At 42.3% G+C, this 10,935-nt stretch overlaps 1 long non-coding RNA gene across 1 annotated transcript; it reads right to left on the bottom strand.

Annotated features, from left to right (window-relative positions):
- Window positions 1–1,486: 1,486 nt before the first annotated feature.
- LOC103647789 (uncharacterized) lies at window positions 1,487–5,652 on the bottom strand. The gene is made up of 3 exons (XR_563033.3): window positions 5,614–5,652; window positions 1,877–2,009; window positions 1,487–1,752 (listed from the first exon to the last, which is right to left on the bottom strand). It is a non-coding gene; the product is annotated as an uncharacterized lncRNA (long non-coding RNA).
- Window positions 5,653–10,935: the final 5,283 nt, after the last annotated feature.

Here is a 10,935-nt window from a genome sequence, read left to right as displayed (position 1 = left end):
ACTTTGTTGGGGCGAAGGCAAAGACGCCACCCTTCGCTCGAGGCCTTCGCTGAGGTCGCTGGCCTGACAGAGACAAAACGGGCGGGGACACCCTTCGCTCCATTCGGCACCAGACGAAGGCCTGCGGCGGAACCAACCCGCAGCGCGGCCTCGTTCGGCTCTGAGGCCCACGTGTGATCTGGCCCATTGTAACGGGCCCTGCGTGGCCGCCTTTGTGTTACGGGCCTGATCTGTAAAGGCATGCTTGTAATTACAGCCTGTAACCCTGCTTTATGGGAATATTCTAGGGATAAACTAGGCGTCTGAGGGCACATGCGTCCTTAACACAAGGCGCTGGGCACTCAGATACCTATAAATACCCTCGCACAGTGCCCGTGAGAGGATAGATTAACAGAGCTATTGCCCCCGAGCACGTAACCCTGTTGTCGCCACTGTTCACCCCTGTTGGCCTCCTTGCTGCTGAGAGCAAGTTCCAACAAACTTATTACCGAATAAATACCGTTTCTAGACGTTTTCATCACTAAATTCACAGCCTAATCATCAAGATTTCTTACTCTATATTGCAATCCTGCATACTCATATCCCTCTATATCGACAACTACATATTTTGTTCATTCTAATCTAACTACTATCTCTCTCTTTATATACACACACACACACACACACACACATATATATATATATATATATATATATATATATATATATATATATAGGGAAGAGGTAATGGAAGCCCTGGGCTTCCCCTACTAATGGAAGCCCCAGCCAGGGCGCGGTCGACTCAGCACCCGCATGCTTGCGTCAGCCATGCAGTCAACAGCCAAGATTCTAGGACGATAAGCGTAACGCAATATACGAATGCATATATATATATGGATAAAGATGCGTAAAACATGCATAAAGGAATCTTTTGAAGCCCGAATCACGTGGAACGAATATGACACTGTGGACAGCGTTTACGACTGCATAATGACATGTACTTGACAGCATAAATCATGCAGTATATGGTTCTGGTTCTGGCTCGGGCGGATTCCAGCAAAACCGTGGGCTAAAACAGCGTAAATGAGTATGAAATTTAGCGTAAATCCTATATCTGTTTTGTAACAGCAAATGGGGCCTAAAATTAAGCAGCCGATCGTGAGCGGGGTCATGGCTCGGGCCGATTCCAGCGTAAAACGTGAGCTAAAATAACGTAAATGAGTACGAAATTTAGCGTAAATCCTATATCTGTTTTGTAACAACAAACAGAGCCAAAAATTACGGCGTGAAAATCACGTGCAGCCGATCGTGCGCGGGTTCTGGCTCGAATGATTTCAGCGTAAAACGTGAGCTAAAACAGCGTATATGAGTACAAAATTTAGTATAAAACACGCGCACAATCTCATTTCGCAAAGAGATTGCTGTAAAACACATCAAAAAGTGTCATAAATTTGGCGTAAAACGTAGTAAGACTGTTTTTAATGGAAGCATAAAATACAACAAGAAGTGTCGTAAAATTTAGTTTGAAAATGCATAAATCATGATGGTCTCATAGGGCACTTGTTTTGTTCACAGTACATCAAAATATAAAGCACAACGATATTTTGCCAATATTGTTGCAATCATACACGATTTATTTGACATGACAAAAAAACAAGGAGCTAGCCCAGTCTTCGGTACTTCAGACATTTGGAACCATTAGCCTTTAGCTAGGTCGTGGTCCGAAATTGAAGAATCGCTGCTCGGCTCTTATCAAAACAGGTCTGTGTAAGCCTGTATAAATCATAAAGACACGTCAGAATAAGCCTAAGTAAATCCATGAACCTCCATTTTCCCTGTTGATATACTTAAGTTGTCTCTACTAGAAATTGTATAACTAAAGAATAACAAATCTTACCGTTCAAAAGACTGGTGAGGTTCCCGAACAGCGCCGGGTGGAGCACGCCGGAGAGCAGCTCTAAGCCGAGCAGCTTCACTTGTTGATGCTGCTTCAATTTCAGCTATTTCTGATCTTTCTCCATTAATACCACCTGCAAAAAGTATAATTATATGCAAATATGGAAGATAATATGATTGATTACTCTAATTCACCATTTTTTCGCCAGCATACTGAGATCAGTCTTGTTCAGCTATTCACGAGTCGAGTCACTACTTTCCTTAGTAAAGCTGAACAGAAAATGGTATAATGATTAAAAGCATTCACCTAATAGACTAGCACAACTAAATACTACCTGGAAATTATGGTTTTATGATAATACAATGATGCTAAATGCTGGCAGAGGTGGGTGTAGCATATGTATGCACTATTACAAAAGAAGGTTTAAATTTAATAACTTGAAATCGTATAATAGTACTTCAAATTACAAATCTACATGCAATTATCATATTTTCCAACTAATTTCGAGAACTATATTGGTAGCAAAAATTTAGTCACAGGTCTAGCCACGCATTCACAAACCTACTTTAAACAGTCAGAACAAGCCCTGCATTATAGCAATCCACACAAAAGCTACTAAGCTAGCAAACTACCAAACTAGTACTATTTTTTTAAAAAAAAACATCAAGCACAAGTTTGAACCAATGAATCTCACAAGTGGAAAGGAAACCGAATTACCGATGCACACAGGAAGTAAATCTACACACATAGTCACACAGGATGTGGCTAGATTTGCAACATCCAGATCACGGAGACGAAATCGAGATCTCAAGCCTACGGCTAACCTTCCTGGCTTCCCAACCAACCAAACACCACAGATCCGCACGAGATTTCCAAAAAAAAGCTCGTGGAGTACCGGGGGACACAGATCTAGGCCGCTGCCCGCTCACCTGCATGTTGCATTTGTCGAGGTCGAGCGGCGTGACAGCCATGTGGGTGAGGCCGCAGCTGGCGATTCCTCCGGCGGTGCAGGCGGCATAGAAGGCCGGCGAGTACATCTCGATCTTCTCGTTGGGCGCCTGGATCGAGAACGGCACGGCGCCTCCTGCTCCAGCCGCGGCAGGCGCTGGGGCAGAGGCATGGAGGCGCGCGGCGGCGCCTGTGGCGGCACAGGAGCGCGCCGAGGAGGTCCCTTTAGCTGGCCGAGGGGCGCCGAGGAGGCAGTAGCTGGGTGGATCTGGGGCAGAGCGGTGGTTTGAGGTGCTTCAGATCAGGGAATGGGGCTCGGCAGCCGCCGCCGCTGAAACCCTAGTCCTCTCGGGCAAAAACAGTCGTCGCGGTCGGTTTTATATGATAGTACAGGAAGCGGTGTACAATATGCGCATACCAAAAAGTGTGTAAACCGTAACACGATTGAGCATAACACGTAGTTATAATTGACGTAAGTAGGTGGTACAGTGAGCCAAAAAGCCTGCGCACCTGGTCGGTTGCTGGTCGGGGCTTCCAATAGTTAGAGAGAGCCCAGGGCTCTAAATACTATATATATATATATTACAAGCACTGTGCTTCCAATAACTAGAGAAAACCGCAGGCTACCAAGGATTAGGTTTTAGCGATGGTGGCAGTTCTCTCGGGCATGCGAGCATGGCGGTGGTTCCCTCGAGCGTGCGAGCGGTGGTGATCCCAAGGGCCAACGGCGGTGCCGCCCTGAGACAGGCGACAGTGACGGTGACGGTGCCGCCCTGAGACCAGGATCGAGCGACGGCGACGCTCCCGGGGCATGCGGGCAAGCATCATCGTCGCTCCCGAATCGGACGAGCTGCGGCGGCGCACCCCAGACCCAGCGGTAACAGCGGTTGCGTTAGGCGTGGTAGGCTTCAACAACGGCGGTGGTGGCCACAGGAGACGCGGGTTGCTCCGGCGGTCGCGTGACGCGCGGTCGTCTATGGCGATGGCGGCCACGCGAGGCGTGGGTGGCTCTGGCGTCCTTCGATGACCAAGTCCTCTGATCCGGTGGCTTCGGTGGTGTCCTTTGATCTAGCGGTCTCGGGATCGTCCTATGGCGACGAACTATTCGATCCATGTTTATGTCATCGATGATTATGTTTTATGTCTGCTACTTACACTATTTATGCATTCCAGTGATGATTTTTACGACGATGAATACGATTTTACGTCTGCCATAAAATTGTCCCTAATTCCTGTGGGGGCTGTTAGTTGAACCTATATGAAAGGGAAATAGGCTCACACCATTTCCTAAATGATTTTGGTGGTTGAATTGCCCAACACAAATAATTGGACTAACTAGTTTGCTCTAGATTATAAGTTCTACAGGTACCAAAGGTTCAACACAAACCAATAAAAAGTCCAAGAAAGAGTTCAAATAAAAAGAGCAAAAAGACAACCGAAGGCTGCCCTGGTCTGGCGCACCGGACAGTGTCCGGTGCACCACTAGACATTGTCCGGTGCACTAGGAAGATCAACTCCAAACTTGCTACCTTCGGGATTTTGGGAAGCCACTCCGCTATAATTCACCGGACTGTCCGGTGTAGCACCGGACTTTCCGGTGTGCCAAGCGGAGCAACGGTCGCCAGCGCAACGGTCGAGTTCAACGGTCGGCTGACAACGCTACAGTTGAAAGTCGCCTAGAGGGGGGGTGAATAGGGCAAATCTGAAATTTACAAACTTAATCACAACTACAAGCCGGGTTAGCGTTAGAAATAGAAACAAGTCCGAGAGAGAGCGTAAAAACAAATCGCAAGCAAATAAGAAGTGAGACACAAAGATTTGTTTTACCGAGGTTCGGTTCTTGCAAACCTACTCCCCGTTGAGGTGGTCACAAAGACCGGGTCTCTTTCAACCCTTTCCCTCTCTCAAACGGTCCCTCGGACCGAGTGAGCTTCTCTTCTCAATCAAACGGGAACAAACTTCCCCGTAAGGACCACCACACAATTGGTGTCTCTTGCCTTGGTTACAATTGAGTTGTTCGCAAGAAAGAATGAAAGAAGGAAGCAATCCAAGCGCAAGAGCTCAAAAGAACACAACAAATCTCTCTCACTAATCACTAAAGCCTTGTGTGGAATTGGGAGAGGATTTGATCACTTTAGTGTGTCTTGTATTGAATGCTTAGCTCTTGTAAGTAGTTGGAAGGTGGAAAACTTGGATTCCTTGAATGTGGGGGTGGTTGGGGTATTTATAGCCCCAACCACCAAACTAGCCGTTTGGTGGAGGCTGCTGTCGCATGGCGCACCGGACAATCCAGTTATAGGGTCGAGATGGCGGACTAGAGGGGGGGGGGGGTGAATAGTCCTTTCTAAAACTAATTACAATGGCTAACACAAATAAATACGGAATTAAAACTATTTTGGTTTAGCTAAGACTACACTCCTCTAACTATTACAAACACCTGACAAAAGATTCTAATTGAAACAACTAAGGTACCAAGATAGTGAAAGAGCTCTCCCATACATATCTAGTTAGCAACGACATACAAATTATGCAAATGTAATTTTAAGCACAACGATAGCTCCTAAACATACTAGTAAGCAAAGAGCACAAAGCACAAGCACTACTAGAGAGAAACAACTACTTAGCTACACAAGCCTAGTAAAACAGATTAGCTACACAAGCTAACAACAAGTGAGCAACTATTTTATTATAGGTATGACTAGATATACAAGAGCATACATGAGCAACAAATACTCACTAGCATAAGTATATGAACAAGTAAATACAAGCTAGTAAGGAAAGTTGCAAACCAACTGGAAGATGATGACACGTGGCACAATGATTTTTTCCCGTGGTGTCGATGACTTGCCGGTCACCCCTAGTCCACGTTGAGGTAGATTCAAAGCTCCCAACCGCTCCTCTATCAAGTCTCCACTTGATCTCTTGAGCTAGATTGGTCAATGAACCCTCAAACCTCGATTCCACTAGAGTTGCTTTTCACCGCTCCGGCGAGGCAAGCACAACGCCTCTCACAATCACCACCGTGGCCTCTTCACAATCTCCTTTGAAGAGCTCACGGGGAACCACCACCAAGCCGTCTAGGAAGCGGCAACCTCCAAGAGTAACAAGCCAACGACCTCACTTGATGATCTCCCTAGTGCCTCAAAGATCAACAACTTGATGCAATGCACTAGATGGCTCTCAATCTCACTAGAATGCAATCCCAACCAATATGAGTGAGAGAGAGGGAGAGGAAAGGCTCCAATATGCTCACAAGTGTTCCAAATGGCCTCCTAATAGCTTTCAACCCGGGCAACACAAGGATATATAGCCCCCTCTCCAAAACTAGCCGTTATGGGTCAATTGCCCCTTTTCTGCGCACATGCGGACGGTCTGCAATACAAGCCCGGACTGTCCGCACAAGAATCCCAACGGCTATAAACGGTTATAAAAATGTCAGAGCATTCAAAAATGACTTGCGGACGGTCTGCCCCTCAAGGTCGGACGGTCCGCGATACATAAAACTGAGCCAAAACGAAGTTTTGCTGACTCTGCACATTTGCTGAAATTTGTACTGCGGACGGTCCGCACCTGGACCCCGGACGGTCCGCAATACAAAATATTTGTACTGTGGACGGTCCGCACTCAGGCCCCGGACGGTCCGCAGTTCAAAAAATAAAACTAAAACAGAACTACTCGAGTTCTGTCCAAACACCAGTCCTTCAACTACGGACGGTCCGCCACCTGGGACCAGACGGTCCGCAGTACAAAAACTTCACGAAACACAGAAACTCTGTGTTTCTGCCCATCATCTCAAGTTAGACCTGCGGACGGTCTGCCATGCTGGCCCGGACGGTCCGCGGTACCTCAATTCAGCCCCCATTCAAGAAATCGCTTTTGAATAAGTTTCTTTCACGAACCAAAGCGTTGTTAGCCCTCATGCAAATGCACCAACTATATGAGCAATGAGGCACTAAAGACATGTCAAGTAAGATAATTGACCCCTCTTGATAGTACGGCTATCTAGCCTACTAACCCGGTCAATTATCAACCTCTAAGCACCTTTTGACCAGTAAAACAAAAACCTATTGTTATACCTTTGCCTTGAGCATTCAATTCCATCTCCTTAAATGATGAACAATGGGCATCCATAAGTGTAGCCAACCATGATACCTTTTACCATTTGTCCATAGCATGAAGTTCCTCCACCATCATCATCAAGCCACTTGATCAAAAAGCCCAGATCAACATATGTCTTGATAATTCTATAATGATATGATCCACTCCATGTTATCACATGGCCTTCTTGGTTCATCAATCTCAACATAGCTTGCTCTTCACCATTGCTTCATGTCCATCGGTGCTAAGTCCTTGCTCTTGCTTCACCGCGACGTGGTCCCTCACACATGAGCCTTTGACTTGCCCTTCACACTAGCCACTTGGTCCATCGAAGCCAAGCCATATCTCTTGATCTTCTCCATATAGCCACATGACACCATGTCATGTCTTCATATGCAGTGAGATCCTTTATCACACTAGTTGAGCATCTCAATATCATCAAGCCACATCACCACCATGGCTAAAATAACTCACACTAGTGTACCTGTGGACTAATCACCTGTGTATCTCAACATAAACACTTATTAGTCCATATAAGTTGTCAATCAATTACCAAAACCAAACAGGGTCTCACAATCTCCCCCTTTTTGGTAATTGATGACAACTCTACAAAGATTTGTCGTTTTTGTTCTTTTTCCAAGCTAGCTTTTCACACAAGTGTAAATTGCTAGTTTGGCAAAGTTCTTATGTTCCTTATCCCACTTTAAGCTCATTTGTTAAGATTTGGATAAGCACCATAAAACGGTTTGGTAGTGATATCCTCGCCTACATGTGTGCTTGGATGGTTTGGTTTCAAGCTTACACACATGCAAAGATATGAAAATTGAGGGGACGTTATCACTACCACATGATGCTAAAGTATACAAAATAGAAATGTACCTTTGTAGCGTGTTTACTACTTTTCATTTCATCCTTAGCATCATCTTGCTAGAAACAAGTGAAACTAGATACCACATGAGATCATAATAAATAGGATTCTAGTTACTCCTTTCACACTAAGACTAGTCTTATAAATATCACTAAATCAATTATCATCCAAGTCTTAGTTCTAGCAAACACTTACACACAAGTATGTAGGAATATAAGACAAATGTGATGCAAGCAAGAAATGTTGTGCACAAACAAATGCATCAAACATATATTCACGAGCTTGCTCCCCCTACTTGTGTGCATCTCTTGTTCAATAAAATATCATACCATTATACTTTGCTCTTGATCCATTCGTATTCATTCTAACTCAATTAATCAAAAGCTCCCCCTGAGTTCATGTCCAATTTTCTCTTGTGCATATTTCCATATCTTTGTTCCAACTTGCACATTTACATATCTTTGTTCCAACCTCTCCCCCTTTGTCATTAATTGCCATAAAAGGGTTGTTCTAAGGCTCTGGGAAAATGTACTTGTGAATATTATACCAACTTGAAAGTACTCAATAAGTTTTTGATGGACACCATATGCATGATAAAATCCTTGACATCACTTGCATGAACTTATTTTAGGAGAGAGTTGATCTCTTGAGTTGATGATCACTTAAGGTTGTGGATCACTTGAAGTCTTGTACTACTCAAAGGATATCAATTGTATGGTTGATCTAGAAACCACTTAGTGAATACTAATTGAAGGAATAATATTGGCCTGGACATTTCTCTATAGATATTGATGCCACTTGAAGGTTTTGATATTCATTTGCATTGGTATCTTCTTCATAAGTCATCCTCATGAGCAGCTCAATATGTGACTTAACCAAATAGATTTGCTTAAGCTTCCAGAAAATTCCTTTGTTTATGCAAGACTGCTACTCACGGACGGTCCGCAGTGGGAGCTCGGACGGTCCGTGTCCTGATCTCTCGGACTGTCCGTGGCCTAGGACCGGACGGTCCGAGACCTGGAACTTGCACTCCATTGAGCTGACTGTTAATTTCTCAATAGTTGAATTTTAAAATAGGATCATTGCTCATTTATGAACTTTATGACTGCACCAAGCATTAGCATTCAACCATATATAAATAATTTGCATGAAAGCACATGATTTGAGTATAAGTGATCATGAATTGATGTCAAACCAAAAAATACTTGGAAAATATTCAAAATCAATCCATGTTTGAAACATCAATCATATATGCTTGATTTGCCTTTGAATGTGTTGCTTGTTCTCTTTCCTGATCAATCTTTTGATTGCTCCAATTAAGTACCACTTTGCCTCTAGAAATTCTTTTCTTACTTTTTGGTGAGGAGTAACCAATTTGAACATATGGAATCTCTTTTCACAGAATTTCATGAACAAGCTCAAAAGAGATGTCGTTAGTAATACTAGTGCCAAATTCTCTTTTATAACACTTTGAATACATAAAGTAGGCAGATACTTAAACAAGAAAACCTTATTATATGAACTAAAATTCTCTTAGTCTTCAATGCTTAATTTTAACAAATTAAACATACATGATAAATTGATTAAGTTCAAAGGCTAATTTTAAATCATATCATGGTGAGTATTTAATGTAGAAGAAATAAATCCAAATGAACAAGAGAGAATACATCACATAGTTTTGGATTGTTCTTCTTTATACGTTTAATTGCATAGTCCATTTGAGAAACTCATTCTCATGCTGTGAAACTACATAGATCACTTAGGTAAAAAAATTAGTTTCACAACTCTAGTCATATAGAGAATTCCCCTTTAGATAAGTGCTTTAAGAATTTGAATTTCTTACTTAGCACCTTATTCATTCACGAACACGGGTTTTTTCTCTTTTATGTCTAGATCATGGCAATAATAGAGTAATCAAATTGAAATTTGCCAAGAAATACTTACAACCAATTTAAGCATTTGGATTGCCATATGTAAGAAAGAAGATTATGCAATCGATTATATGATAACCTCAACTTTGATCATCTTTGGTCTTGATCTTCAACTTGGAGTACCAAGATAAGTGCCAAAATATTTCTCAACAAATATCCTTGTACCCCTTCACTTTCCATGATTATAGATCAATTAAAAACCAAACTATGGTCTCTCAGACAACTTATGTGATTTATCCTATATGAGAGCCTTCCAATCAAAGTGGCTTTCAACATTTCAAATACTTGTCACTTATGACAGATTCTGTATACTCCAAAGAAACATTCATAAATTTTGACGTACAGATCCTATGACCACGACAATTGGTGGAGATGTGCTTTAATAAGTTTGCTAACAGCTGTAAAAAGTTGAGACTCATTTGACTTCATATGTGCTGCCAGCCATAACATCTCCCACGGTAGGTACATGCTGAAAACTGTTGTGTTTGTGCTGACAAGATTGACTTAATCAAGAAGTTTCACTTATCCAATGATTATGAAATTTGCACAGACTTTGCTATCATATGCATAGAGCAAGTAAACTGAATTTCAAGCCAATCCAAATAGATTTGATCACTCAAACATGGTTATGAGCACAGCCTTGTCAGATTTTCAATATTGGCCAGATTTCAGTATATTGAGTTATTCTTCTTCAAGTTGAATCAAATCTGAAATGAACTACTTTCAAAAGACAAGTATCCATTCAAACCACTTACTAAATGAAGTCTCTTGAATTTATTCAACACAAATCAATCCAAACTTGATTATTTAGCAAGTTGTCCATTCAATCATCTTATAACAAGCAACATATGCATATATATCCAATTCAATCAACTCATATGCATTCAAATGAATTTGATCAACAAATATTATACTTTATATACCTCATGATCATCCAATAGCAAGTTTGAACTTAACTTATTTGCAATCCATTCATAATTTAACCAACTTGAATAAAGCACTTGTATTTGGTAGAATTTGGACTTCACTTATTATTGACTTGGCATTGGGATAGAATTTTATTAGTCTTCAACACTTAATTCAACATATGATGATTAAATGAATATTATCGAATCAAGCCTCCAACGCCCAAGGTACCTGTTCATGATCATCCATGTTTTGATGGTACCCAAACTAAGTTGGGTCCTCTTAAGTTAGGAGCAACATACTTAGGC

The sequence above is a fragment of the Zea mays genome, chromosome 2, assembly GCF_902167145.1.
Source record: "Zea mays cultivar B73 chromosome 2, Zm-B73-REFERENCE-NAM-5.0, whole genome shotgun sequence".
In the NCBI taxonomy this organism is placed as follows: domain Eukaryota; kingdom Viridiplantae; phylum Streptophyta; class Magnoliopsida; order Poales; family Poaceae; genus Zea; species Zea mays.
Note: the sequence above shows the minus strand (reverse complement) of the source record. Positions and strands in the feature narration are given on the sequence as shown.